The following is a 27,149-nucleotide window of genomic DNA, read 5'->3' as shown; positions in this document are numbered from 1 at the left end:
GCAACATTCTTGAGCTGCTCCATTCGTTCTTATTCATGTGCTACTGATGAGTATGGAAAAGAGAAAAGGAGGCACAACAGACTTCATCTTTTTTAGTCTCTGCCTGACAACATAAAACTATGAACCCTGTCAGACCTTTATCTTCCTGAGAGCCTCAGGGTAATTCTGAAACACTTTACAGTCCACTCTTTGAACTTCTGCAATAATTTATGTTTTATTTTCTTTTAAAAACAGCAAGTGGGAAATGAGTTGTCCTGTTCTGATTTCATCCTGCCAGTTGTTTCTGAGGGAGGAGGCACCCATCTGAGGGAGGGGAGTGCAAAGTGTGAGCTCCAAAACTGCCACTGCTTCTAATGGAGTGGAAGGACTAAGATCCAGGGAACCCTTGGAACATGCAGAATGATCTCTGTGAGGGTGTTTAATGCAACATTGAGTGCTCATAGTGCTCAGAACAGCAGGTCTGCTTTTCATACACAGGCTTCTGAAGTACAAGGTTTACAGGTAATGCGGTAGTAACACTGCCTGCCTGTTACTTGCTCTGACATTCTCAATTGCAGTTAGTATGTGTCTTGAAAGATTCATTCTAGCTGAGACTGGGGTGTCAGATAAGGGATGTGTTGCTCCAGTGCTGTGAGTCAGAGGCTCTCTTATTCTTTATTTGTAGCAGTGGGAGCACAGACAATGAAAGCTGTATCTGTGACAGTTCCCTTATTGAAGTGCCAGTCTTATTGTGCTGCCTTTAAAGACATAGGAATTAACCTCCCCTGGTTTCTTTTTCTTTCCTTTTTTTTTTTTTTTTTTTTTTTTTTTTTTTTAATACAGACATGTTTGAACCAAGGCATTCCTGCTTCTTGTAGTTGCCAGCTCCTGAGCACAAGATTCAATGTTTTTCTTTTACTTGCTATAAAATGCTTAATCAAAGCCTTCCCTGCTCTGGTATAGCTGTTTCATTATTTATTAATCTAAAAATATGAATTACTGAACTTCAACTTTGGCAGATAAGTGAAATTGGAATGAACTTTCAGCTTTTTGGTTTCAGAAGGTGAGTAAATCTCTGGTGGAGTTTGCACACATGGTTGGAATAGTTCCCCTCATTTACCCTGGCACAGCTCCACTAACTGCTGCTGCACTGCCCCGATTCACACTTTCAGCAGCAGGGAGTTAGAAACTCAGGAGCTTAAGACAGCTGTAACTTTTTCAAATTACTTGTGCAGCTTACCTTTTAAAACAGAAAATTTAAAATCATGCATGAAGAGAATGGTTATTTGTCTCCTTGGCTATTAGGGGTGATTTGACTAGAGAGAGAGAGGAAGAAGCTGTAAGTGGTGCACTGAAGATGACCCTGGAAGAAGAAATTAAATAACTATACAAATATCCTTTGCCTCTTGAACCAAGTCACACACAGGATTTCTCATCCCTTTTACATAATGCCCTGGCAATAAGGAGCTCCTTTTAACCTGGTTTCTCTGGGAAATGTAGCATGTATATTCACACCATCTACCCATCACATCTCCCCAGCCTACCTCCTGCCCTCTGCCATTTATCCACTTCCTGGCATGTGACAGAGAAAGTCCAAAAGTGAAAACTGGCAGCTGTATTCAGGAGAGATGAATGCTGGGCCTCCCCAGCTGGGCAAAGGGAACAGCACCCACTGGAGGCAGGGCTCCATCAAATGGAGCTGCACCAGGATGCCTTTAGTGTGCCAGAGGGGATGCCCAGGCACCTGGAGACATTGCAGGAAGGAGCAATGGCACTGGGGTGCAGGAAGGAGCTGGGACGGTAAGGGAATGTGGAAGAGAAATCCATAGGAAACCAGCTTCCGTGAGCTTCACTGCACACAGCAGTGGAACCTGGACCAGATAGGCGCTAAACTAAAGAAAATCCCTTAAATAGCCAAAGAAGCCAGTTAAGTTAAGCTTCCATGTTAGCATGCAGCAGTACAGCTCACCCTGATTTACCAGTCTGTTTAACTACAGTCAGCAATGTAAAGCTGACATTTTTATAATTTAGAATGGTTGATTCAAGTGTTGTTTGACATACTGTCCACTTTTAAAAACCGGGGAACACAAAAGTGTCTGCTCGCCTTCAGAAAAGGAAATAAATATTAACTTATCTGCACAATGTGTGAGCAGATCTAGCCCTGTTGCAGGAAACTCATTAATCTCACATGGAAAATAAATAAACCAGGAGAGAAAAGGATGGGTGGGATTTCAACTTCCTCTATTTCCGTAAATCGTTATTTTATATGAACAAGAGCATGCCAAAGGTCTTAAAGAGGAAAATTACTGCAAAGAACAAATAACTTCATTGAATCTTCAATTCATTCAATCTTTTAAAGATTGAATATTTTCATTTTATAACTTCATTGAATCTTTTAAAAGATCCCAGTAGTTGTATAATTTAGGGTGGCATTGGGAAAACTCACCTGTTGAATACTGCCTGATAGTTCTTGCTATTAGACCACATTTTCCATTGCTGATGCTATTGTTAGTCTTCAGCCACCAGAGCTCACATTTTCCATGGCAGGTGTCTGCCTAAGACTGAATACGTGTGATGCATGTGTGCTTGTACCAAGAATTGTCTCAGACTGTATATAAAAATTTCGGCCAAAATGGTTTTGCTCTTCAACAAGTATAAGTTTCCCTCACATTAAGAAGAATGGCAACCTCATCCTTAGACAGTCCCAAAGGCCCCATATTTTGGAGGAAAAGCATTAAATTTGGCAGGAGTGCTTTAGCCACCCTGGAATTCCAACTCAGCCTGGATTAATTATGAGCCTTAGCAAGATCAGTTTGGTCTAGATAGTTTCATAGCTTGATGTTTCAAAGTTCCTGCTTTCAGAGATTCTGTGCTAGTCTGGGGCTGACTGAGGTGGATTTGCTCAGCAAGTTTCCCATTTACTACTTTGGACCCTGTTGCTGCTTTGGGGAAACCCAGAAGAAATAATCAGCTGAGGAAGGAACAGGCTGGAGTGGGAGAGGTATCTGGACAGAAAGCATGTAGCAAGGGAAAAAGGTTAGGATGAGAAGCCAAAGAGGGTGATTTAGCACTGCTGGTGCAAGACAGGAATGTAGCAAAAGAGATGCTGGATAGAAGAAAGGGATCAGAGGGTCTGTGGCCACTGTACCCAGAGTCAGTGACCAACACGTGCCACAGGGTAAGATAGAGGTAGTTTTCTTTGCTGACAGGGATCAGCTGACAGAATCTCACAGGAGCATTGACAGAGCATTTAGAATAACACAATTTTGAGAGTCACAGAAAGCATGGCTCAAGCTCAGTTTCAGTCATGGAAGAGATGGACTTTCAAGGTATAGCCATATTAAAAAATAAATAAATTGGGAAATGGGTGACTGGCCCTTTTCTTCCACAAAAACATGACTCTGCACCTGAAAACAGCTACTTGGTCAATGGTGCTCTTGCTCTTTCATCACAGGTGGGACCTCAACATCTTGGAAATTCAAATACTCATTGAGATGCCTATAATACAGTTTTAATATTGGCTTTTCCCAAAGACAGACATCTGTGACCAGAGTAGCCAGTGCTTCCACAATCATCTATGTATTCATCATACATCTCCAGCATTCTAGATCTGCTCTTACATCATTTGCAAAATTAGAAAAACACTGTGTGCATTGAGTGACCACCAGTTCTCTCTCTGAGCCCAGTGGTTTAATCTCTGATTACTAAAGCAGTTTAAAACTGAGTTATTTGTATGGCATTCACTGCCACGAGGCACCTGTTCCTTCAGATTAAACCACATTCTTTAGTAATCTGTGATTGTTAATAGTAGTAATTTCTAACTTCAAAATATTGCTATAAATATCTTCTTTCAGGTTTTATGACAGATCGTTACATGCTAACAACCCCAAAAGCCATTCCTCACAATCCAGAGCTATATTTCTATAAAGATGTAAAGCTTAGAAAAGCAAGTTTAGAATATCTATGAGAAATGGAGACCTTTTAATTTAAGATAAGAACTAGTGAGAATGCCAATTTACGGTCATAGGATGGGTGTGCCACTGATTCAGACAAATGTCTTCCTGATATGAATACAGGCTGGAAAAGCAAATGAAAGCCAAGTATGAAAGAGATGCAGCCAGCCTTAGGGGAGTGCAGGGACATCTGCAATCAAATTAAAATAGCAAATGACCACAAGAGAGCTTTTTTACAGTATGTATTTGGCAGAGCAGGCAGGGGGTAGTTGAAATGCTGGTTTGGATGGCAAATACAAAAAATTCAAATCTGAATTCATAAACTTTTGTTGTGTTAGTTGGGAGGCAGGAATTAAATTTCAGAGATGCAGCCTGGGGGACATTGGGACAACACAAGGTGGAAAGGAAAGGAGGGCAAAAGTCATAAGTAATGGTTCACCCCTGTTTCACACTGGACAAAGAAATGGCAATGGTACAACACTCTATACACCAAGTGTCTGTACTGTGATTTCCCCATTTTCTATCCATACAGAATTTTGACAGGAGAATTTATAGTGGTTTGGGTGCTGACAGACATTGCTCTCTCCCCAAACAGATTCCCTGACAACTAATAAGAGCTAAGCTCTTGTAGTTTTTCAGTGTGGAGTCACCATTTTTCTTTCTTCTCTCAGCTGCCTGTTTGCACAAAATTAAACTCACCTCTGAGTAAATTCAAATATGTAATTCAAACAAATCCAATAATTATTAGAGAGACATGGACATCTAAGCCTTGACTCTTTAGAAACTAAGCAGAAATTAAAAAACCAAGCAGAGTTTAAAAAAAAAGGGAAGAAAAGAAACCAAAGAAACCAAATATTAAAAGATCTCTTAATATTTTGTGTGTACTGAGAATCTGAATTGGGTTAACCCAAGTACATCAAAGGCTAGAAGTCATTAGGATACCTTCAGATGTCTCTGCAAAATCCTCCTCTGCACAGTAATTTCAAAAGCTTAAGCACAGTGGAGGTTGTGCAGCTGTGAGGGCAGTCCTTGCACGCAGTCCTGTGCCCCGCATTTGTTTCCTGCATGCTGATGGGAGTGGAACTGCAAGAAGTAGTTTTTAAGTCTGAAGTACTGCAAACAGTGAATCATGGCTTCAATGGATCATCTGTCTGAAAGCCCTGTCTCAGCAATCTGTAGCTCTTTCTGATACCAGTGGATCATTATGAGCTTCTGCTGCAATGAAAGCTACCTCCCCAAAATACCACTCCAGTCAACCTAAACTCGCATGCTTGGATTTTGCAAAAAGAAGTCTTCTCCTTGATGCTTGGATATACAGCATGAGCATGTATTATTCTCTGGATGTAGTCTAAACTAGGTGATATGGTTTCATTTATCAATTATTTCGGGGCAGGGAAAGATTTTAAAAGTTACTTACATAGTCAGTTGTATAGGACTACTTTGGAATTAAGTTTTCTGCCTTTAATTTAGATACTAAGAAATTAACTGAAATGAACTATGTTTATTTTTGATCTCTTTCTCGAGGATCTCTGTGAACAATACATGATAGATGCACCATGCTGAGACCCACAACAGAAGAACTGGAACTTTTACTCAGGGGTGCATAAGTCTTTGATTCAGGCATAAATGTTTTCTTATTTATTAAAAGTTGGCCAGGGGAAATCAAGAATTCTGGAGAAGAAATTATGCATGGTTCTGATGATCTTGATATATGCCCGAGGAAGAAACTACTATTCCCCAAACAAAAATGAGTAATTAAGAGTTATGCTTTGTGACTCCAAAATTTGAGAAAAAAAAAATCATATGGTGTCTAATTAATGTCTATGTAAGTACTTTCATGTCTTTTCTCAGGGGGAAGATATTTATAGCCACATACAAAAACAAGTAAAAGACCTAAGGGAACACAAACAAAACCCCACCACCCAGCATCTTAACTGCAGCATCTACAAGCCAGCAGTCATGGAATACTTGATGAAGTGCTTAAGGCTGGTAAGGCTGATAATGAGATTTCTTTTAAGTTCACAGTGCTGCACATTAAAGAGACATTGCCAACCTGATTCTGAAAGGAAATAATATTACATATCCCAAACAGGCTGGGTTGTTTTTTTTTTTAATAGAAGAGTCATTTTCATTACCCTTTGCTGGTGTCTAGAAAGACAAACAGGTTTAGTAAGCAGCATACTTGGTCCACAAGTTTTCCCTCAATATTTTTGCATTTCATTTGTGTATTTAGTAACACTGCAGTTCTGATGCTGTCTGGAGAGTGCTCCAGAGAGAAGATTGGTTCTGAGTTCCCACTCAATCAGTGGGCAAAAAGCTGGAATTCCTCAAGGTAGTACCTTACATAGAATATATTAAAGGCCACCTGCACACTGTGACACAGACTGCACACAAAGTGCTGACACATGTACAGCATAAACAACCTGGAACCAGATAGTCTCACCTCTTTTTCTCTCTCTCTGGTCTGTTCAGTGGTAGAAACTACCACATTATTTGCTGCAAGGTTATTTTTATTATGATATTTCCAGAACTACACATGAATCATCAGGTTGAAGAAAAGTCAATCACTTACTCTGTCTACTTTCCAGATATTCTTTATAAAATCAAATAATATTTTCTGGTCGAGAAGTCTTTTATAGAGGGACTATAATGTTTCTTACAAAACAACGTAAGTGTAGTCCTATACTTATCCCAACATAATTGCTTCCAGGAGTTTGTCTGTAAAAATGTCCTTGAACCCTTTCTGTTGGCCTTTCTCATTCTAAATGGCAGTGAAATGATAATGCCAGTATGCTCCATCTGCCTGCATCAACCAGTCCAAATTAACTTCCCTGTTTTTCTTATTTCCTATAATTTTTCTCAGCACCCACTGTGAAGAGAAATACTGTGAGCTCCCAAACAGGTAGAACACATAAATGTATCTGTATTCAGAAAAAAAAATACATTCCAACAGTATTATTATTACACAATCAACCACTAAAACTTGACAAAGCTAATTTTGTAATTCTAACTTTTAGCATAGTTTTCACTTACATCTCTGCATATTTATTTTTTGGGCCTGGTGTGGGTATGACACAATTTCTGAACCAAAAGTATCTGTTGTCTGCCAGACCCTTGTTCTCATTGTTGCACAAGATGGAAAATGAATGGTGAATGATGCCACAGGCGACTGCATGAAGAAATAGGATTGCTTTACAATGACGGTAGCAGAACAGTGTCACTGGGGGAATGGAGTCTGCTTCTGCAAGAAGATTTCAGCAGACAAGTTCTTATTGTGCTACTCCTTAGCTTCATATCCTTTGTTTTGGGTGCTGACTTTGTATAGGTTATGAAGTCAGTCATTAGATTTGTAGACATGCTGAGGATAACTACAGCTGAGGATGCAGAAACTGCTTTGAACATACAAAGTGATATATAACATTAGGTATTACCAGGAAAAAGAAAAGGAAAAAGATCACAAAAATCACAAACTGAAATTAGTTTGTGATATTTTTAACCTACTTTAGTATGAAGGTTTTACAATGTAATGCTGTAAGTGCTACAAAAACTGGAAAAGAAGTGTTATCCATGTCTGTTCCTCTCCACATCCATCTGATGCTGCAGGACTGGATGCCCACAATATGGTAAAAAGCTACTGAAGACAAAGGTACTACTTCAACAGCACTGCTCAGTGCTCTCCTGAGCTGCAGCCACCAATGCCTGGAGCCAGCTCCCCTGGCAGGACAGGTGCCATCCATGGCGTGCCCTAGTAAGGTCTCAAGAGGAACAAAACACCAACACCATCCCAATCACTGTGTTTAAAAGTATTGTCAAGAGAATGAAAGAAATGTAGCTGACTTCAGCTCACAGTAACCACTGGCACCATCTTACTAGGGTTAGTTCAGTCCATGGATGCACCCTTCAGTCATCCTTTCTCAAAGAGTATCAATGACAACTGAGGTATTACTCTGTGGTAAACATTTTCAGTGGGTTGTGTTCAATAAAACCACCCCCAGACCTCCAGAGAGTGATTCCTATAGTGGTCTGTGCTAACACCAGCCTTATTAAACATAATTTGGTCATCACCTATCTTAAATGCCACATAGACTCTTAAATGCTGATGGAACCTGGTTGATCTAAGTGACAGTAGATTGGCTCCACCGAAACGATGTTGCTGCAGAGAGAAATGAAGAACAGCACCATGCATGGGCCTGTGTGCCATCTGTGTGGCATTACAACCTTCTGCACACAGAAACCTGGAGACAGCTGGAGTTTTCATTAAACACAACCCTGAGTAAGAGAATCGACCTATCTTGAACACTCATAGTTATGCCCATACACCTTGGACAGAGGAGGAAGATCAGGAGCTACTTCCAAAATAAGTGCAAGGATCTATTCAAGAAAGCTGTGCCAAGTACAAAAATCATTATCTGCTATTCATTTGATGAATACTAGAATACATCTAATCTACAGCAGATTTCACCATTTTTATCTTGCCATAATTAATATGATTGAAAGTTTAAAATCATTAAAAGCCATATTGTTACTTGAGATAGCCAGAACCTCTGCTCCTGTTGTCTGGAGTCAGAATGCAGTCAACAACCTGACCACCAAGTGGTGGCAAGTGGAGAGTAAGTAAAAATGGCATTAGAAAATCTATTGGGTCCACCTTGGAAAGATGCACAGACAGCATGTGACATTCTTCACTTGCCCTGCCTGCAGTGTCACTTCCAGGAATGCCCACAGTCAGCAAACCTCCCCACCATGGGTTCCCACATCCCTGCTAGAACTAGTTGAGTGGGCATGGCGTGGTTCCCTCTGGCAGTGGCCTGTTCAGAATGCAAGTAGTGCAAGGGTGGGTCCTGTGTCCAAACAAGGCAGCTGCTCATGTCCTGGGCTGCTTCTTGTCTTCTCAGAGTGTACACTTACAGCTCTTTGACAAATAGCTGATAATTTGGCTACTTTTTGTTTTGATGCAATTGTTGCCTTATGTGTTTCATTCCCCAACAGTCATTAAAAACAAGCCCTTGTATTCAAGCTCCAAGCCAAGTCTTTGTTCTATCTCCTTGCCCAGTTTTTCTGAATTCCCTCCTGACTCTTTTGTCCTGGCTCTCTCTCATCTGGGACTGTTCACTATGTCCACTTGCCAAAGCCACCCACATCCACTAGTTTCTAGGCCCAGTGTCTTTCCTGGGACTGCACTCTCAGAACATCTCCCTTCTTCATAGCAACTTCTCTATCAATGTCCTTTTCTTGTGCCTCAGTTTCTTGAGCAGATTTTTTTCCCTATCTTGCATTTACCTCTTTAGCCTACAACCCCAATATTCTTATGGATTTTCAGTTGCTACCAATTGTCATTTTCTCTAATGGCTTCACAAGAGACAGTATCCCTGTCCTGCCAATCCTGAGTTTTTGCCCTCTCTGCAAGTCCCAGTTTTCACCCCACATGCTCCTACTTCCAGTTCAACCTGCTGGTTTTCCACAGGAAGGTCTCAGATCTCTCTCTTGCACTGCTTGCCTCTGAATCAAGTGGTTTCTTTCTTCACATTGCCTGGATGCCAACAGAGAGGTCACTGAAAGTGCAGCAAAGTGTCCCTGCTCTCCATTTGTTGCTCGGGTCCAGCCTAGCATGTGGCAGCTGGAAACAACCATTATTGGGAGATTCTGTCTCCATCATGTAATCCTGGGCTGCACCATGTGTAGTGGCTTTGTACTGAGAGTGCATGCCCAGGCCAAGAGCTGAGAGGGGCTGGAGAGCCTTATTTGAACTGTGGGAATGATGCACAAACCGGACTGTAACTGTAAAAGTCAAAAGCTTGCGCTGGGACAATCTTAACCCTTAAGCAGTAGCAAGTCTCTCCATAAACTGGGATTTGAAATATCCTAAAATTTAGGCACATGAGAGTAGATTTTCTTTGGGGCATGAAAAAGTATCTGACAAAGGCCTCCTTTCCTCAATTTCAAAACAAACTTTCTCCATAAAAAGTTTTTTTTTTTCCCATTGAAAACCAAAATCCTTCCTAAATTTAATTTCAGAAATTACTAAACCCATTGGTTGATATTATCCCCAGGCAAGAAAAATACCCATGTGATGCAGACAACCAGTATCGACTTTTCCAGTGTGAATCACGGTAGCCTGGCACAAACAGCTGAAAGCAGGGTCCTACACTGGAAATGTCAAATCCTGTGTAACAGGCTGTATGGGCTTTTTAAAAACTCGGCAGAGCAGCTCACCCTACCTTGTGCATGTGTTGGGAATCAGCTGAAGGGCTGATTCCCATCAAGCAGATTTAAATAGGTTTCCAGCTTAGGGAGAGAAATGGATGTTTGTCTCTTAGGAGAGCTGTTCCTCCCTCCCATTCCTCCCTTATATGTGCACATACATACACTGAAAAAAAAAAAAAAAACAAGAGTGGAATGGGGATAAAGGTATTCTCCAGGCAGGAAAGACCAATCCCCTGTAGAGACAGAGCAGCATTTCTGGCAGATCTGGACAGTACTAGAGTTTAAGTGAGTTGAAAATAAAAGACTTATAATCAGATTTTGCACTAGATTGGCTGGCTTGTGCTGGCAGGCAACAAGCAAAGACAGCCTGCTTACAATTCACTGTAGATGAGATAAGCAAAAATAGAAACCAAAGAGCCACAATCTGTTATCCAGCCTAGGGAGGTAAAAATATTGACTTGAAAAGACCACCACTCTCACACAAAGTGACAGCTCCAAGTTGTAGCCACTTGCCTTTCTCTCATATTCAGAAAGCACTAATCTTCCACTTGCAGAAAGAGTAGAGCTCACAATTCAGTCTTCTCCAGAGCAGGCAGAGAGGAGTGTGAGCACAGAGGAGTGTGCCATTCACCAGGTCTGGTCAGACTCATGGTCCCTATTTCTGCTGATCCTGAGTGGCTTATGGTCCTGTTAGTCTAAATCGCCTTTCACAGGCAGGAGCTTGTGCCCAAGCATAGAGGAGGAGTTCTAGGAAGGCTGAGAAGCAACGACTGCTTCACAATCTTCCCAGGATGGAAGAACAGTTTGCCAGTGGATTTATCCAGAAAACACACTTCTTTCTGCATGTGAGCTTTGCTGCAGCCTGAACTCCAAGCATGTCCGCTTCTCCTTAGGAAGAGGTAGATCTGAGACCAATCTCACTACTGTCTGAGACAATGAATGAGCACAGATCTAAAGTATCTGGCACTTATCAGGGAACTTCCAATCTTATGCTGTTGAGGCATTTTGGTGAAGACTAAGAACAGTATAGCTGGGTGCAATCCTGATATTAAGTGTAGGTTTTACCATACCTTGATAGGTGCAAGAGAAAGGTGTAGATCTTGCTGGGTCCTGCAGGAAAATTTATATTAAATTTAGGTGTCTTTCCTGGCATCTGGAGAAATACATGGCCCTCAGTTTTTGTCACATAAGTCTAGTAAAGAGTAGTTTAACTATCTGATAGAGAACAAGTATGTTTAATAATGACTGGTAATAGCTGGATAGATAATGAGCATCTTTTGTCTTACATTATTTATCAGTAATAGGTTCTCATTTTTCAGTCTAGAAAAGTCTCTCTAAATGCACAAGTAAATGCACAAGTGCTGTTGGTGCATCTCAGACACTGTGGCTTGTCTTCTGATATTCCCCAATTTGCAGACACATACATAGCAACGTCTGTGAACTGGGAGGACAAGGTTAGCTCCACAGCAACCCCTCTCGAATAGACTATTTGCCAGAAGCACTCAGCATCATTTGCCCCATGAGAGAATTTTAAACTCAAAACATGCCATAAGTGTATGCTAATTTATGAAAAATTTCATCTAGCTCCTTCATCTTTATTAGTTAATGTGCTTTTGTGGGACTGCAGTTGCATATTTACTGTTAGTCTTGGTGTCATGTCTGTACCTGAGCAATGGCCTCTTTTCTAATGCATTTCTTAACAGTTTAGCTCAATACTTCAATCAGCTGTACATGCTGATAATTTAAGATATACTAAAGGGAGAGCTGTTTTCTGTTCAGTTCCATGCACTGCCCAAAGGGAATGGAGCAGCAAACTCTGCTCCCTGCTTTAGTGCTGGGGAGGATTAGACAGGGCTTTGTGAAGAAAATGTAGGCAAATGAGATTAGGCAATTAGATAGCAAATTAAAATGAAATGGTAACTGTTTATCTGACTATATTCTATTTTTCTTCATACTTCTGCCTGCCATTCAAAAACACAGTGGACCCCACTTCCCATCTTCTGACTTTGATCTCTGAGCATCAGACTTCTCTTCATTCTGTGAAGGGAAGACTAAAATGCAGATGCAGGATCACACTAATGGAACAGCACATTCTTGGCTTGCAGCCACATCCAAATTCATAAATAATAGTAGTTTTCTGTAACTGCCAGGAAAGATAAAGAAAGCAGTGACATTTTAACTATCTTGTGATGCAAGCAGTTCACCCTCCCAGGAGTTCAGCAAAGTAAAGTGGAAGCTTAATTAGGGATGATACATTCTAAACTCTGCATTCATTATGTCTCTAATTATTTCACAACTTCTCCACAAATCCTGAAGTTGTTTTGTAAGAAACTTCAGCATCAGCAATAAACTCATAAATATACCCTGTTTTTTGAGTTATTGCAAACAACTGTATATTTTCTCCTCTCAAAATACCATTTTAAAATATAATATTAGCATTAAGGAAGTATGAAGGACATGTCTGCTTTTGGTACAGTGCAGTTTGGTGGTGGCAAGTGGCTTAGATAAGCAAATCCAAACCATTAAATAATATTAAATAAGATACCAGTAGGTGTGCCAGGGATCAGGAGGTGGCAGCAAAACTCTGAGAAGAAGTTTGGTTTCTGCATGTCAATAATGGAAGTATTTTAACTGCAAACCAGGACTGATAAATCATGTAAAATTCTAGTAAGAAAAACAAGGGATGGCCACTGACCATGCAATGAGGAATTGTATGAAAAGCCATTGAATTTTGTGAATTGAAAACCAGCTACCATTAAACCTGAAATAGCTTTAATAATGAATGTAAAAAATGTAACTTTTCAGAACAGGAAGACTCCAAGTTGTCTGACAGAACTTCTCAAGCTGGATGGAGTACCATCAATGGGTGTTTTGCAAAGCTCAGCAAATTGGACAGGACTCTCATGATTGGACAAGTTTATGTATATATATATATGTATATAAACTGAATGGCAGAAAGGATGTCAAGTTTGCAGTAAAGAAAACTTTAACACTGAGCAAGAAGAACAAGGCATATTTGGAGTAGGGACAAAATTGACCTTCGTTATTTATCAAAATTGTGTGAATATTCAAAACAGCTTATGCACAACAAAAACATCCATGCTCACCAAGCATGCAGAATAAAAAAGTAAGATCTGCATATGTGTGTACTTCTATCATAGCTGGATTCTGAGGAGCAATTATCATATACTAGAAATTCTAAAGGTGGTGCCACAGAAAAACACTGGCTTCTGGCTGAGTACACTGAAGGTTAGTACTACAACAAAGGCTTGAGATCACAGAAGAGCAAACTTAGCTCACTAAGAGCTCAGGTGGGAGGGATTCCATGGAGGATAAAGGAATTAGTGAGCACTGGAAATTTTATCAAGAATGTTCTCCTGGAAGCACAAAATGTTCATCCCTTTTGGAGGCAAGGAAAGCAGGTGGACCAAGAGACCCCCTTGGCTCAACTGAGAGCTTCTGTGTTTGCCCAAAACTAAAAGAGACATGTACCAGAGATGGAAATGAATAAATACTCATTGAGAACTACCAGGGTGTGCAGAGATGCAGTCAGAAAAGCAAAAGCTTGAGTTGAAATGGGCCAGAGATGTCAAAAACCACAAGGAAGGGTATGTAATCAACAAGCAGAAACAGAAGGGAAATACTGGCCCATTGTTAAACAGGAGAGGTGAATTAGTCACCAACAACACTTTAAAAGCTCAAGGCTTTCTTCACCTCTTTTTACCAGCACTATTGAGCCCCAGCCTTTGGGAACAAGAATCCATATTGATGGGAACACAGACCTGCCATCAGTGAATGAAGAGTTGGTGGATGAACTCTACAGGAAGTTGACCCTTACAAATCAATGGAGCTTGGCAATATCCACCCAAGGGTGTTAGGAGCTGGTTCATGTTGTTATGAGACCATTCTCCTCCTCCTCAAGCTTTGAGAAATTGCGGTAGCTGGGGGACAACCCAGAAGACTAATGTCACACCCATCTATACAAATGGCTTAAAGGAGGCTCCAGGAAATTTTAGGTCCATCAGTCTTACTTCAGTCTCTGGGAAAATTATGGAATGAATCCTTCTGGGAAGGAAGAGCCAGCATGGGTTCACCAAGGGTAAATCAGGTTTGACAACCTGATCACCTTCTACCACAAAGTAACCTGTTCAGTTGATGTGGGATGAGCAGTGGACATTATCTAGGTGCCTTTCTCAAAGGCTCTCCATACAGTTTCCATCAGGCTCCTCTGAGAGAACTGAGGTGTTGTGGTCTAGACAAGGGTCCACATGGGGGGAAGCTGGCTGAGAGGCTGCACCCAGAGCAGGTTGACAAACAGCTCCTTTTCAAACTGGCAACCTGACACAAGTGGGGCCTCCCAGGGATCAATATTGGGCTCAGCACTGTTTAATATCTTGAAAACCAATCTGGATGATGGGGTCAAGTGCACCCTGATGAAGTTTGCTTCCCCTAAACTGAGTGGGGGACTGGACACTTTGGGATTAAGAGCCACCCTACAGGAAGACCTGGATAGGCTGGAAGAGTGAGCTACCAAGAACATTATGAAGTTAACAAAGACAAGAGTAAGGTCTTGCACCTGGGAAAGTATAATCCATGAGTGCAGCACAGGTTGGGGTCTACTGGCTGCTGGGGAGAAGCTCAGTAGGAAGGAATCTGGCCCAGGTGGACAAGCAGTTGAATGAGTGCAGAGTCTGCTGCTGTGGCAAAGAATCCAACAGGATTCTGGGCTGAATCAACAAGGGCATCAACAGCAAAGATAAAGATGTCATTATCCTGCTCTACTCAGCACTTGCCAGACTACAACTGTAATACTGAATTCAGTTTTTGCCCCTGCTTCACAAAAAATAGGTGGGCAGCTGGAGAGGCTCCAGAGAAGGGCCACAAAGATGATCCAAGGGCTCAAAGCCTGCCATGTGGGGAAAGGCTTGAGAGAACTGGGGTTGCTCAGCCTTGAAATAAGAAGGCTCAGGGGAGACCTGATGGAGGTAATGGTTCTAGCATTTAAGGGGTAGCCACCCCTTAAATACTAGAAGAAAACACAAAGAAGATGGAGAGTCAATTTTTAAAATGAGACACGTGGAAAAGTCAAAGGGTAATGAGTACAATTTACATCAGCAGAAATTCCAGTTGGAAACATGAAAAATATTTTTCACAAGAACAACCAACGACTAGAATAATCTCCCCAAAAAAAGTGGTGGATTTCCCAACTTTGGACACTTTTAAGATTAGTCTGGGCAGGATGCTGGACCATCTGGTCTGGATGATGCTTTTGCCAAGAAAGATTGGACCAGAAAATTCTTCAGGTCCCTTCCAACCTAGTATTCTGTGACTAACATTATAGACAGAAAAATTTTACAAGGTAAAGGAAAAAAAAAATGATGTATTTTGAGACTTTTATAAATATAATGGAAGAAGAAAGTTAAAATTACCTTATGAGCAGCTAGAAGAATTTCTCAACCTAAACCAACAAAAATAATGTTCAACATATTTCAATATTTATTCATACTGCTATATTCAAGCTCCACATGCCCTACACAAGCATGACAGATTTCTACTGTATCACTCAGAAATCTGGAATCTCTAGAGCAGTTTTTTGCTTTAACAAACTAGAATGTTACTACAAGTTGCACCTGTAATAATAGGAAGACCAGGCAAAAAATGTGTACACATAAATGTGCATGTTCTTTCAATAAAATAATTTGCATAGTTCATTTACTATACCTAGATAGCAATACTTCAGAGTATTGCTGAACAAAAAAAAATCAGAAGGTTTTGCAATTATAATAGGAAAAAGTGAGAAAACAAACTAAATATGCCTTTAATAAATGAAACCATTTTAACATATTTTCCAGTATCCTTGATTTGCAATGACTGAAACATTATATTTTCCAGTATCCTCAGTTTGCAATGACTGAAACAGATATTTTGCTGGTTCCAGTTCCATTCAGCCAGTCCTTTGTGCTATCCACAAGCCTGTCTGCTGGAATAATATGAAGATGAAACAGTAACACAAAAAATAAGCAAGTATGTAAAATGCAACAGAAGAAAATTTTGATGACTATTTATTTCACTTGCACCAACAATGTTGAAATTTGAGATAAAAAATAGAATAATATTGTTTATATTCATATCAGAGAAAAATCAAGGAAATAAACTTGGCTGGAGAGAGCTGTCATAAGTATTTTTGGAATAAATCAAATAGATGTGATTGAAAAAAAACCCCATCCAACCTGTCTCCTAGAAAATTTTCTAAATAAGCAATTCAGGTAAACTCTTCAGTAAATGTAATGTACCATAAACTGTGTGCCACAACCCAGAGAACACAGCTTGAATGCTGGGAACAGAGTGGGAGACACCTGAGATGGCTCTGTTAAATTATGCAAGAATCTCAGCTATGCACAGCAAAAGTGTCAGTGTCAGGAGGTGAATAACACCAAAGCAGTTTCTAAACACGAACAACTAAACATATTTGAAACTGGAGTTCTCAAATTGTCGCACAGGGCTGGCCACACTTTGAAGAGAAACTGGCTCAGTTTCACTTCCCATTAATGATCATATAATATCTTTGTGCCAAATACAGCAATTGCCTGCATGGAAAAATAATTTTAGGAAAGTATTTAATATGTTTTTAACTGCCTTGTAAAAACAACTTAGCAACTGAAAAGAGAGATGCCAACACCTTGTGATGGGCTAAATCTTTAGAGGAAACCAGGAAGATTCTGTAGGTGGAATGTGTACAGTGATATGCAGACAAGGTACCACCTGAGATATCTTTCTACTGTTGCATCCCTCTGAGAGACATGTAGGATGCTGCCTTTGCAGATTTCCAACCATGTCAGCAAGACAGAAGAAAATACCCCACACATATCAGTCGTATCTAAAGTGTTTTGGGGACCGATGTCTCAACAGCTTCTGAAGTGTCTTATTTCTTCCTGCCATTTTCCACCAGAAAAATCTCTGTGAAGAAATGAAAAGGAGAAAGTCATCTACCCTGCCTAAATTTACCTCCTTAACCATCTTTTTCTAGTCTGGCTCGTAGACTTTCAGACTTGGACTGATTTAATGATTTTGAGATGCTTAGTTCTTAACCAAAGTCATGTTGAAAAATGTTCTTTGAAGATGGCTTGGAAAAGCCCCTAGGTTTGGAAAAAGCACTGACCTGTGGAAAGTTCTTTCTTGTCTCCTTAGTTTCATCACATTTGCTATTACAGAGTGTTTAGCTTACAGGAGTTGTTTTGCTTTGGATTTGAAAAATGCCCTTTTTCAAAACCAATAGAGGGCTCAACTCACTCTTGCCAAACCCTACAATAGGAAAGGAAGGATAATACATGGAGGGGCACAATGGCAATTTATCTTTCTGGCTGGAAGTTGTGTTTTGGAGTTTTGTTGCTTAGTGTCTGTCAGCACTTTCATCCTGGGGAATTTAAATTTCTGCAACAACAGCCTGACCACAACTAAAAGTTTGCATATAAAGTATCAGAACTCAGAACTATTTATCTTTTAAATTAATTTTCCAAATGGAGTAAGTCTTAAGATATGAAAAGGTACTTAGGTGCTACTCAGCATAATAAGAAGGAAATTATTAGCTTGGCATTTGTTTAAACTTGTGAAACATTTCTTTAAAAGGACAGTGAGATAAATATCTAAAATGTGATCTCGAAACCCACAAAAAATATGTATTCATTCAGGAACTGAGCTACATTTTACATGTCTAGCTTTTCTAGTCACTGTAATTACTGGCTTTGAAAATAACTTATTCAAAAACCAACCATGTATGTTCAACAGGTTTCCTTTTAGGAATGCTTCAGCTGCTGATGGATCACAAAAGGAAGGACCATATCCTGTCTTTGAAGATATGGATAAAAGGGAAGTAATTGTTAATGATTTGCTCATCTAAACAAAAAATGACTGACAACATAATGAAATCCTGTAATCATGTAGTGTGTCAAATACTGCAATTTTAAACTGAATAGGAACAAATGTCAAAGGAAGCTGAATGAGAGTAGTTGCATTATACACTACAGAACCATATGTCTAGTAATAAAAGACATGAGAGGAAACTGTAAGAAACTAGTCTTCTGGAACTGCTTACATATTGCAATGAATTTTTGGCACAATTAAGCACTTCATTCAAAATGCTGATTGAAGACAATGCTGAAAGGCCTCTCTCAGTGCAGGAAAATTACAGCTGTCCAAAACCACCTGTAATGACATATTTTGAAGAGATTAGCCAGGAACTAGTATCAATACAGCATGCTGTAGACTAGGGAGCACTTCTACAGGCTGGCAGTCCAGTGCACTAAAAGCTGAGTTGTGTGGATGTTGGACAGCACTGCTGTAGCAGACAGACATATTTACAATACCAGTGTATTCCTTTGCTTGGAAAATACTGAAAAATCCTTGGCATATTTTATATGAAGAGCAAACCCATTAAGAGTAGATTCACTGAATGCGTAAAGTCTTGTTCTTTCACGCACAGGTAGGACTGTGGCCTCTTCTTGTGGGGAAGCCACCCGGCTTGCCAGTTTGCTCATCTCAATCGCATACCAATAGCCTTTAATCATCCTGCTCCTCGCCCTGGCTCCGTGCTGGAGCAGCGCGGTGTCCCCGGGCGCGCAGCACAGGTACCCAGACCCAGCCTGAGGGATCGTGTCTGGCTTAACATCGAGGCTCCAGAGTGGGACAAAACAGGAGGAAGTAAAACCCAGCAGGAGAAGCAAACCGAAGAATTATTTTCCCACCGTACATTTTAAGGATATTTCCAAAAAGCACTAGAGGAACATCATCACATTATCACAAAATAGTTGGATCACAGTGAAATGATGTGGTTCACTGCTGGCACGTGCATTAAAGGAAACGCACGGAGCTGACAAATGAGTTAATTTGCTTTACCACTATTCCTTTCCGGGCTTGGACAAACAGCTGCTGCAGATCACTGCTGTTCCCTTGCGCACAGCCCTGACCGATGGTTTCCAACCTTCGCCTGCAAGGTCTGAGGGCTCTGCTGCTGGACAAGATGCACATTCATATATCCAGCAAACAATTTTAACCAATTTTTAGAGAAGAAAATGCATGCATGCAAAGGTGTTCTAACTCAAAGGCTTGAAATACATTGGCATAATAAATAAACAAAGATAAGAAGAAGCTTAACAGCACAAATGGCAACTCTGTGAAGAGCTTTGCATACGGTTTCGGACAGAGCCGTAATGAATTTTTGGCAGCCCCGGCGGCGGACCCCGAGGGGTTCCCGCGGCCTGCGCTCGGCGCGCCGTGAGGGGCTCGTGAGGGGCTCGTGCCCGAGGGGGCTCAGCCCCGCGGGCTCCGCGCGGGTCTCGCGGCCCAGCCCCGCACGAGGCGTCACGCGCCCCCCGCGGGCGGGCTCCCGCCTCCGCCGCGGGCCAATGGCGGCGCGGCCCCGCGCGGCCCGTCCCGCCGCCAGCCAATGGCTCGCGAGCCCCGGGAGCGGGCGGGCCCGGGCGCGCGGCCGTTGGGCTCCTCGGGCCCCGCCCCGCTGGGCGGAGAGCGGCGCGCCCGGCCCGGCCCAGCGCGGCAGCGGCGATGCGGAGCCGGGGCGAGCGGAGCCGCGGGTAGCCGGAGCTGAGCCGCTCTCGCGCATCCGGCCCGGCCGCAGGTACGAGCCGCAGCCCCGCGGGGGTTCGCGAGCTGGCGAGGGTCGCGGCGGGGGGCTCCGAGGCGCTCGTGGCGCGCCGTGAGGGATTTTCCGCGGGAGGGGTCGGCGGGCGAGAGAGGGGATGCGGCAGGTGCCGGGCTGCGGTCGCTCGGTCCCGGGGGCGCGGAGAGGCGCCGGTTCTGAGATGGCCGCCGCCGCCTCCCCGGGGAGCTCCCCGGGAGCCGCTCCCCTGCCCGCGGGGCTCCCGGGGGGGCGGCTCCGGGCGGCAGCGCCGGGTCCCCGAGCCCCCCCGCGGGCAGCTCACGGCGGATCTAATCGCGGCGAGTGCTCCGGCTTTTAAAAGCTGCCGGGCTGCCGGGATTCGTTGCGCAGAGCTCCTTCTGGCAAGTCATGGATGTGACTGAGCCATTAAGGGACACCGGGCTGCGCAGCCGGGCTCTGGAGACCTATCAACTTCAATTTATGGGGTATCGGGAACAGGAGGCTTTTTTATGAATTGGCTGGTAATAACTTAATTCACCTGTGAGGCCAGCTCCTGTTAATGCCTACATTTAATCTGCGTGGAGCAATAAATAGCTATTAACTTGGCGTGTTGCTTGTGGAGAAGGTATTTGAGAAAGGAGCTGTGAAGAGCAGTAGGTGCCTTTGCGTGCTACTTGTGTGCTTTCACTTCAGAATTCCTAGCTTCTTTTTATTTTACCAGTGTTTGTAACAACGTGACTTTCTGTGCTTCCAGCGCTTCTTAATTGATTTGATTTCTTAAACAGCCTGCCATATCTTTTCTTTTTCTTCCCTCTAAATAAACTGTAAAATAACTTCAGGGTCAATAGCTTTCAGTGATCATAGAATCGGCAAAGTCGGGAGAGAGCTTTGAGATCAAGTCCAACCGTGAAACCCATCAACACTATCACTGTAACCACTAAAGCATTAAACCATATCACCCAGCACCAGAATTCTTCCCTTTGAAGGAGACTAAACAGTCTGGACAGTGATGATCAACATCATTAGACCTCATGGCTATCTTTGGTAGCTGAATTCAGAATTTGTTTCTTACGGTTAGGTTTTTTGGATGAGGTCTAGAGTTCTTATTTTAAGTTTACTTAGATCAAGAGCCCCATTTTAATGAGGCATGTTGTTTTGTGGTTGTTAATTTTAAAATATAGTAATTAGAATTTTGGTATGAAGTATTATCCTCCATCAGGATGCATGGATGTTATATCTTGGTCATTTTTATAGAAATATCTTACTTAATTTACTAGTAGATTATTCACTTACTGAAAGTAATCTTTGTCCCTAATTGATGTGGATGATCAAATCTATAATCTCACTTAGAAGTACAGAAATAACAGTAGGATTTTTCTAGATGTCCCTTTTCTGGATTAAGATTTTTTTGCATTCAGGGTGTGTGACTGCATGTAGCTTCTAAAAGCTGTCTAAAAGCAACAGTTAATTTAGGGTTTGTGATTTAATCATGCAGAGCTAGGAAATGAGTGAATGAGAGTCATCAGTTTCAACTGTGCCAGTTTATTCATGTGTATGAGAAGGTGTAAAGCAGTAACCTAAACGCTGAGGACTTGATCTAAATGATTTCAGAGATCGACTAGATTTGGACTTAATTGTAAATGTGTTTATATTTACATGTGTACACTTAAAAGGAGGTGGGAAATCCCAGAGCTGCAGATTACTGTCAGCTGGCAAATACATCAAGGAATGGTTGCTGTATGTTTACCCTGTTCTTGTTCTCTGTGCACCCACTAGCAGTACTTATTAGAAACAGGATACTGTGTCAGATGGACCTTGAACCTGAGATAGTATTGCGTTTTTGTGTTTGTAATAAAATGTTTTCTCTGTAGGAGCATGTAGTTAGGGAGCTAAATTTTAGATTAGGCATGTGTCAGAGCCGTAAGTTTTTAAGAGTACAGTCTAAAAGTCAATACCAGGTACAGAAAAAGCAGGCTAAGGAATGTGCTATTACTTTGGAAGTTTATTTACATTTTTGTTAACATCCCAACACCTGATAGGAAATGGTCACAAGTATGTTTTCTAAGTGGCAACTTCCAGTCCTTTCCTGAGTGCCTTGCAGAAGTACTGTTTCTCATGAAGATGATGTCAAATCTGCTGCAACTCCCATCTTAGGATCTTGCAATATTGCCTTTCACTGAAATTCCAGCCTTAGTTCTGTTTTCATGTACTGAATCTTCCCTTTCTATGTGGCAATCACCTGGGCCACCTGTGAGCCTTTAATTCTAGCATGTGGAAGGGAGCAGAATGGATCTATAAAAACTCATTTAGTGGTATCTTCCCTCCAAACTAGTTCTTCTTTTTAAGTTTTACTGTGGAACTTGCTATGATAATGAGTCGAAGCAGGAAAAAAAAATCCAGTCTTGCTGCTAGCAAAGTGTCTGTTAGTTGCCTTGTAGAGTATGTTTTGGAAAGTTGTTGCAGTGAGTTAAGCAAGTTTGACCATCTAGAACTACATGAATTATGTGTAGGAGTGATGAAAGCTTCCCACATAGCTGTGCTAATGCAGTTTAATCCCAGGCTATGGTGTGTGTATTCTTCCTGACCTCATCTGCTTGCTGCTGGCTTTTGTTTGTTAAAGGAAAGATAGAGTATATTAAATTGTGTCCTCCTAATTTTAACCTTAGAAGTACAATAATAAAGCTGAATTTATTTATACCTGCTTTCAGTGGATTGTGGACATTTCTACCACAAGTGGTATCATATACTTATCTAATAAAGTACCTTGCCCTGTATTACAGAAATAGACAGAGTGCAAACATTACTTAATACACTTCAAATAACTTACACTGCAGTATCCTTAAAAGCCCTTGACAGCCCAGACCACTAGCTCTGTCCCATGTCATGTTGGCCATATGGCAGTTCTGAGAACAGCTATATGGTTTTGTATTGTACTGAGTAATTTTTGAGCATTGCCATAAGGTGTTCAGTAAAGTTCTTTGACAAATGAGTTTTCAAAGACAGCAATAGGTGATAGATACATTGACCTGCTCTTTATTTTAGCTGTCACTCTTGCTTTTAGAGGAAATCCATCAGAAATAAAAAATAAGGCATGTCTGAATATGCACAAAACTTTCAAGCTATTGAATATCTGCTTTCATTATGCTTAACTATCAAGAACACAACTTGAATTTCCCCCCCCCCCCCCCCCCACCTTGGTAGGCTAACAGATTCCATGTCATAACCAGTATCATTAAGCAGACTAGTCTTTGGGACTCCAGATTTTGTCTTGAAAATGTTTTATCAAGCTACGTTATGAATCATGGCTAGAATCAATCTTATCTCACAGCTGTAAGCACTGAAGAAAAGATGAGCTGCTAAAATAAAAGGGTTTTCAGTCTACTCAATCTCTTGGTATCACATCTTGCTGCAGTGGTCAGCATCTTTATTTTTTTTTCTTGTCAGTGATGTAATAAGCCTGCAGCAAAAAGCTCATGAAGTGAACTCATTTATATCCTCAATGACATCAGTATTTAAAGATAATAGTTGAATCGACCCATGAACTGTATCTACAAACTATATTAAAGAGGAGTTATATTATATGTAATATAAATTGGAGATATGAACTGTATTGTAGTTTGCAGTGTGCAGAGGAGATGGTGACATATGAACATGGAAAGAATAGGCCTGCCTTGATCCTGTTTTCAGTCAGGTGCTTGCCATACAAGCCCCAGGGCTGCCCTATGTGTGTTCTGTGGTCTGCTGCTCCGATTCTTGCCAAGGGGAGAGGTGTGGGGTGTTCTCGGTGTGTAGGAGCAGTAGGCAGTGCACAGTGGACATTTGCTTGATGTTGGTGTGCACAGCCAGTTATGGTCTGGAGCTTATTGCTAACTTTCAAAGCAGAGTAATTAGCTTTTGTGAAGCAAACAAATGAGCATCTTTACTACAGGCAAGAAGTCACAATTACGTAAGGGCTTTTTAATGTGGACACACTCAATGCAATGGTAGAAGGCTTACACCTAAAATTTTGTCTCAGAATTTGCATGTTGTTCATGTATAAAATGGGATTAAATGTCTGAAGTCTTACAGATCTTTAGATGTTAGATAAAGCTCACATGTACTCATTTTAAAATAATTATTTTTCTTAATTATAATGTTAAGACCAATTTATCTTGGACAAGTGTGGAGGCAGAATAAATACACAATTCGAAATCCTCTCTCCCCACAGCTAGAATAAGTATTTTCACTTCTCTTGTTTCTGCAGGGTTTCGTAGTTTCGTAGAGAATCAGATATTTGGACGTTAACTACTTTAAATTTATTCTCCTAACAATTAGAAGGGAAAAAAATGCAAATATGTAGTATCTCCAATACTTATAAGAATGTCATATTACTATTACCCTTTCCCTTTTCTTTCAGATTCATAGACTCTCAGCTTGGCAATCGGAAAAATGCATTATCTTATGCTGCTGTTGAAGTGAAAACAGTTATCCAGGTAGGACTCCCTTATGATGACTCTTGTTCGTTGTTTTCAAATACTGAATTAGATTGTTGCTTGTTTTCTGCTGTCCTGAGCTATAAATAGATGTGTATAGATCAGTATTAAAGACCAAGAATAATTTCATATCATATTTAGTATTAATAAAGTTGTGAAAGTGGTGTACCATTATGTGGTATAAGTATTGTGTGTTGTCTAATTGTGTACTGCTTTATTGTCTTGTAAAGACAGCCTCTTTGAGTCAAGAATGACTAAATTTTCTAATGTTATTTCATCATGTATGACAGGAGAAGTTTTGAAAAAATAGGGAAGTATTGCAAATACAGCTAACAGTGAGGACTGACTTCAAAATATGTTGCAATTTATTGTGTAGCAGGTTTAGGCATAGAGCTACTAACTGTGTCTCAGAATTTGAGAACACACACATCCATTTATAAAAAAAGCATGGAAAACCTTTATTGCTTTCATAATGTATTGCTTGGTGGATTAAGCTTGGTTTAGCCAGTGAAGCTGTTCTGAGAGGAACAATGTAGTTTCAGATATAAAATGCAGAGCTGCTGTTTCACAGACAATATGCCATGAATGCTATCTAAAGAAACATACTTGACATTGCTGATTATACATGAGAGTGAAGTATATTTATTTCACACATCGATGTGACTGAATCAAAAACTTCCAACTGGCATATGGAGAGGGCTTTTTGTGGCTTTAAAAAATACCTTACAAGTTCAGCTGATAAAAAGTTCTGCTTTTTTTTCACAGTCCGGGAAAGTTGGAAAACAAGAACTAAATCTGATTTAATTCTGAATTTAAAGAAACAGTCCTGAATTTCTTCAGAGATTTGACAGATACAGTAATGAAGATTTTTAATGGCTTAACAGATACTGTGATAGACGTTTTCAGTGAATAGCCGTTCATGAGCAGTTAATTATCTCATTGTAATCTGGGTCATTTGGGAAGCTGTGAACACAGTTAACTTCTGTGTTAGGATCGCATTGTAATTGAAATGTGCATGTGGAAGGGGGAACGCCGGAGCTGCACGATCTTGAAACTAGCAGGGCTGGAGAATGACCAAAACCAACTTCTCATTGAGCAGCTTGATGCCTAGTTAAGGTGAATGAAGGCTAAAGCTTAACGAAGGTGTGAAATCGCTACTCTAAATCATATTTGAAAATCCTTGCTCCTCCCTTAATGCTTTTCCCTCCTAGCAGCCCAAGGCACTTTGTGCTGCTCCCACTAGGACAAACAGCAGCCCTTTGTTAGCTGTCTTGTCTGGGGCACACCCTGTCCTCACACTGCTGCTGCTCTCTTGCCATCTGGGAATCCCAGAGACCCTGAAAGGAGCCTTTTGCTGCCCAGTCTGCGAGGTTAACTGATTCAGTAAATCTGTGTTACCTCCAGTATACATCGAGCTAACCTGTAACCTGTAATTTCCTCTGGGGATGGGAACATCCAGTACCACAGTTTGTAGGCTTCTTATTCAAAGATTGGTTACTTCTTCATGTCCAAAGTCCACGTCCAAATCTGTGACTTTAAAACATCAAAATTATACCTACTAGAAACTTTGTCTTGGTATGAAATGACACTACAAGTACTACAGCCCAACAAGTCTGAAAGGGCTTGAGCTGCAGTGTGTGACTCTCTGCTTCGAAAGCTTGTCGAGTGTTTGAAATATGATACAATATGAGACTTGGACCACCTTCCAGCTGCCTCCACCAGTCTGAGCAAGGGTATCAAAATGGCAAGCAAACCTCAGAGGATAAAACTGTGAATGGCATGCTTTGAGCCAAGTGCTGAAGGGTGCCTTTGGTCCCTCATCTGACTGCTGTGAGAGTCATGTGTCTGCGCCATGGGACCTGGTGAGACACCCTGGGTGCTTCCAGGGAAGACAGGCTTCCTTCAAGAAATCTTGATGGCTAAAATGGAGAGCAAAAATCATATGCAGCAGCTGAGTACTGAGGCAAGATAGAGATCAGTTGTCCAGCAAGCTCATTTTTGTATTGAGTGTAGAAAAGCCAGATGTTTTCCTTTGTTTAGAACCATGGCTGCAGTTTGCAAATGTAGATGGTTGAATGCTGTTGCAGTCTCCATCTGTTTAGATATGCTGGAAGATGCTGCTTGTAGTGGATGCGGGGCATGCTGTCAGCCAGACTGAGGGAGAAACTGTCACTGGAAATAGTAGCTTTCTGGACTGCAGCAGGAGAGGAAAATATCTTCTTGAGCAGTTGTGCAAAGTTCTGCTGTGAGTGTCACAAAGGGAACGATTCACAAGGCAGTTACTGGAGGAGGGAAGTTAAAAGGGACAAATTACAAGTGACTTACTGGGAGTCAAATGACCAGATTGACAACTGGAGAAAAGCTGAAAACTTCATTGTGCCAGCTGTGAAGACTTTTGCTTCCCAGAAGCTATGGAAACTTTTCTAACACTACATACTGTATTAAACATTATCTTAACTCCCGATTTCATGACGTAGGCATTTATTACTTAATGAAGGTAATGAATGTCCTTCTCATTAGGGCCTTTTATTAAACTTGGTCATATTGATACATTAAGACTATTAAATACCTTCCTTTACAAAGGAAAAAAAGCTTGGGATGGAAACAGAAGGGTGTTAGAAACCAATGCAGAAATTTGTCTGAAAAGAAGACTATTCAGCTCACATGGCTGTGGAAGAAGATGTTAAATATTTTAGGTACAGAAAGATACCCTAGCACAGCTGTAAAACATACTTTTTTGTAGATAAAGAGTCATGTGCAGGCATTAATATGACAAATATTTGGATTTTGAGAAAAAACAAGCCCACACATTTCACACAGCACAGGAGTCTTAGGTAATACCTGTTAGGAAAGGTTTGCAAACTGAGTAACCTTTTCTCACAATAGAAGCTGGCTGATCTGATAATTATATTTAATAAGTCATAAAAT

General features: G+C 41.1%; 1 protein-coding gene across 3 annotated transcripts in view; it reads left to right on the top strand.

The window, feature by feature from the left end:
- Window positions 1-19,668: 19,668 nt before the first annotated feature.
- MPP7 (MAGUK p55 scaffold protein 7) overlaps window positions 19,669-27,149 on the top strand; it is a 147,282-nt gene continuing 139,801 nt past the window's right edge. For all 3 annotated transcript variants that reach the window (XM_077788708.1, XM_021543033.2, XM_077788699.1), the window contains exons 1-2: window positions 19,669-19,767; window positions 24,146-24,221. The gene's annotated coding sequence lies outside the window, so the exon portion shown is untranslated. The remainder of the gene's footprint in view (window positions 19,768-24,145; window positions 24,222-27,149) is intronic.

This window comes from Lonchura striata, chromosome 1 (genome assembly GCF_046129695.1).
Source record: "Lonchura striata isolate bLonStr1 chromosome 1, bLonStr1.mat, whole genome shotgun sequence".
In the NCBI taxonomy this organism is placed as follows: domain Eukaryota; kingdom Metazoa; phylum Chordata; class Aves; order Passeriformes; family Estrildidae; genus Lonchura; species Lonchura striata.
Note: the sequence above shows the minus strand (reverse complement) of the source record. Positions and strands in the feature narration are given on the sequence as shown.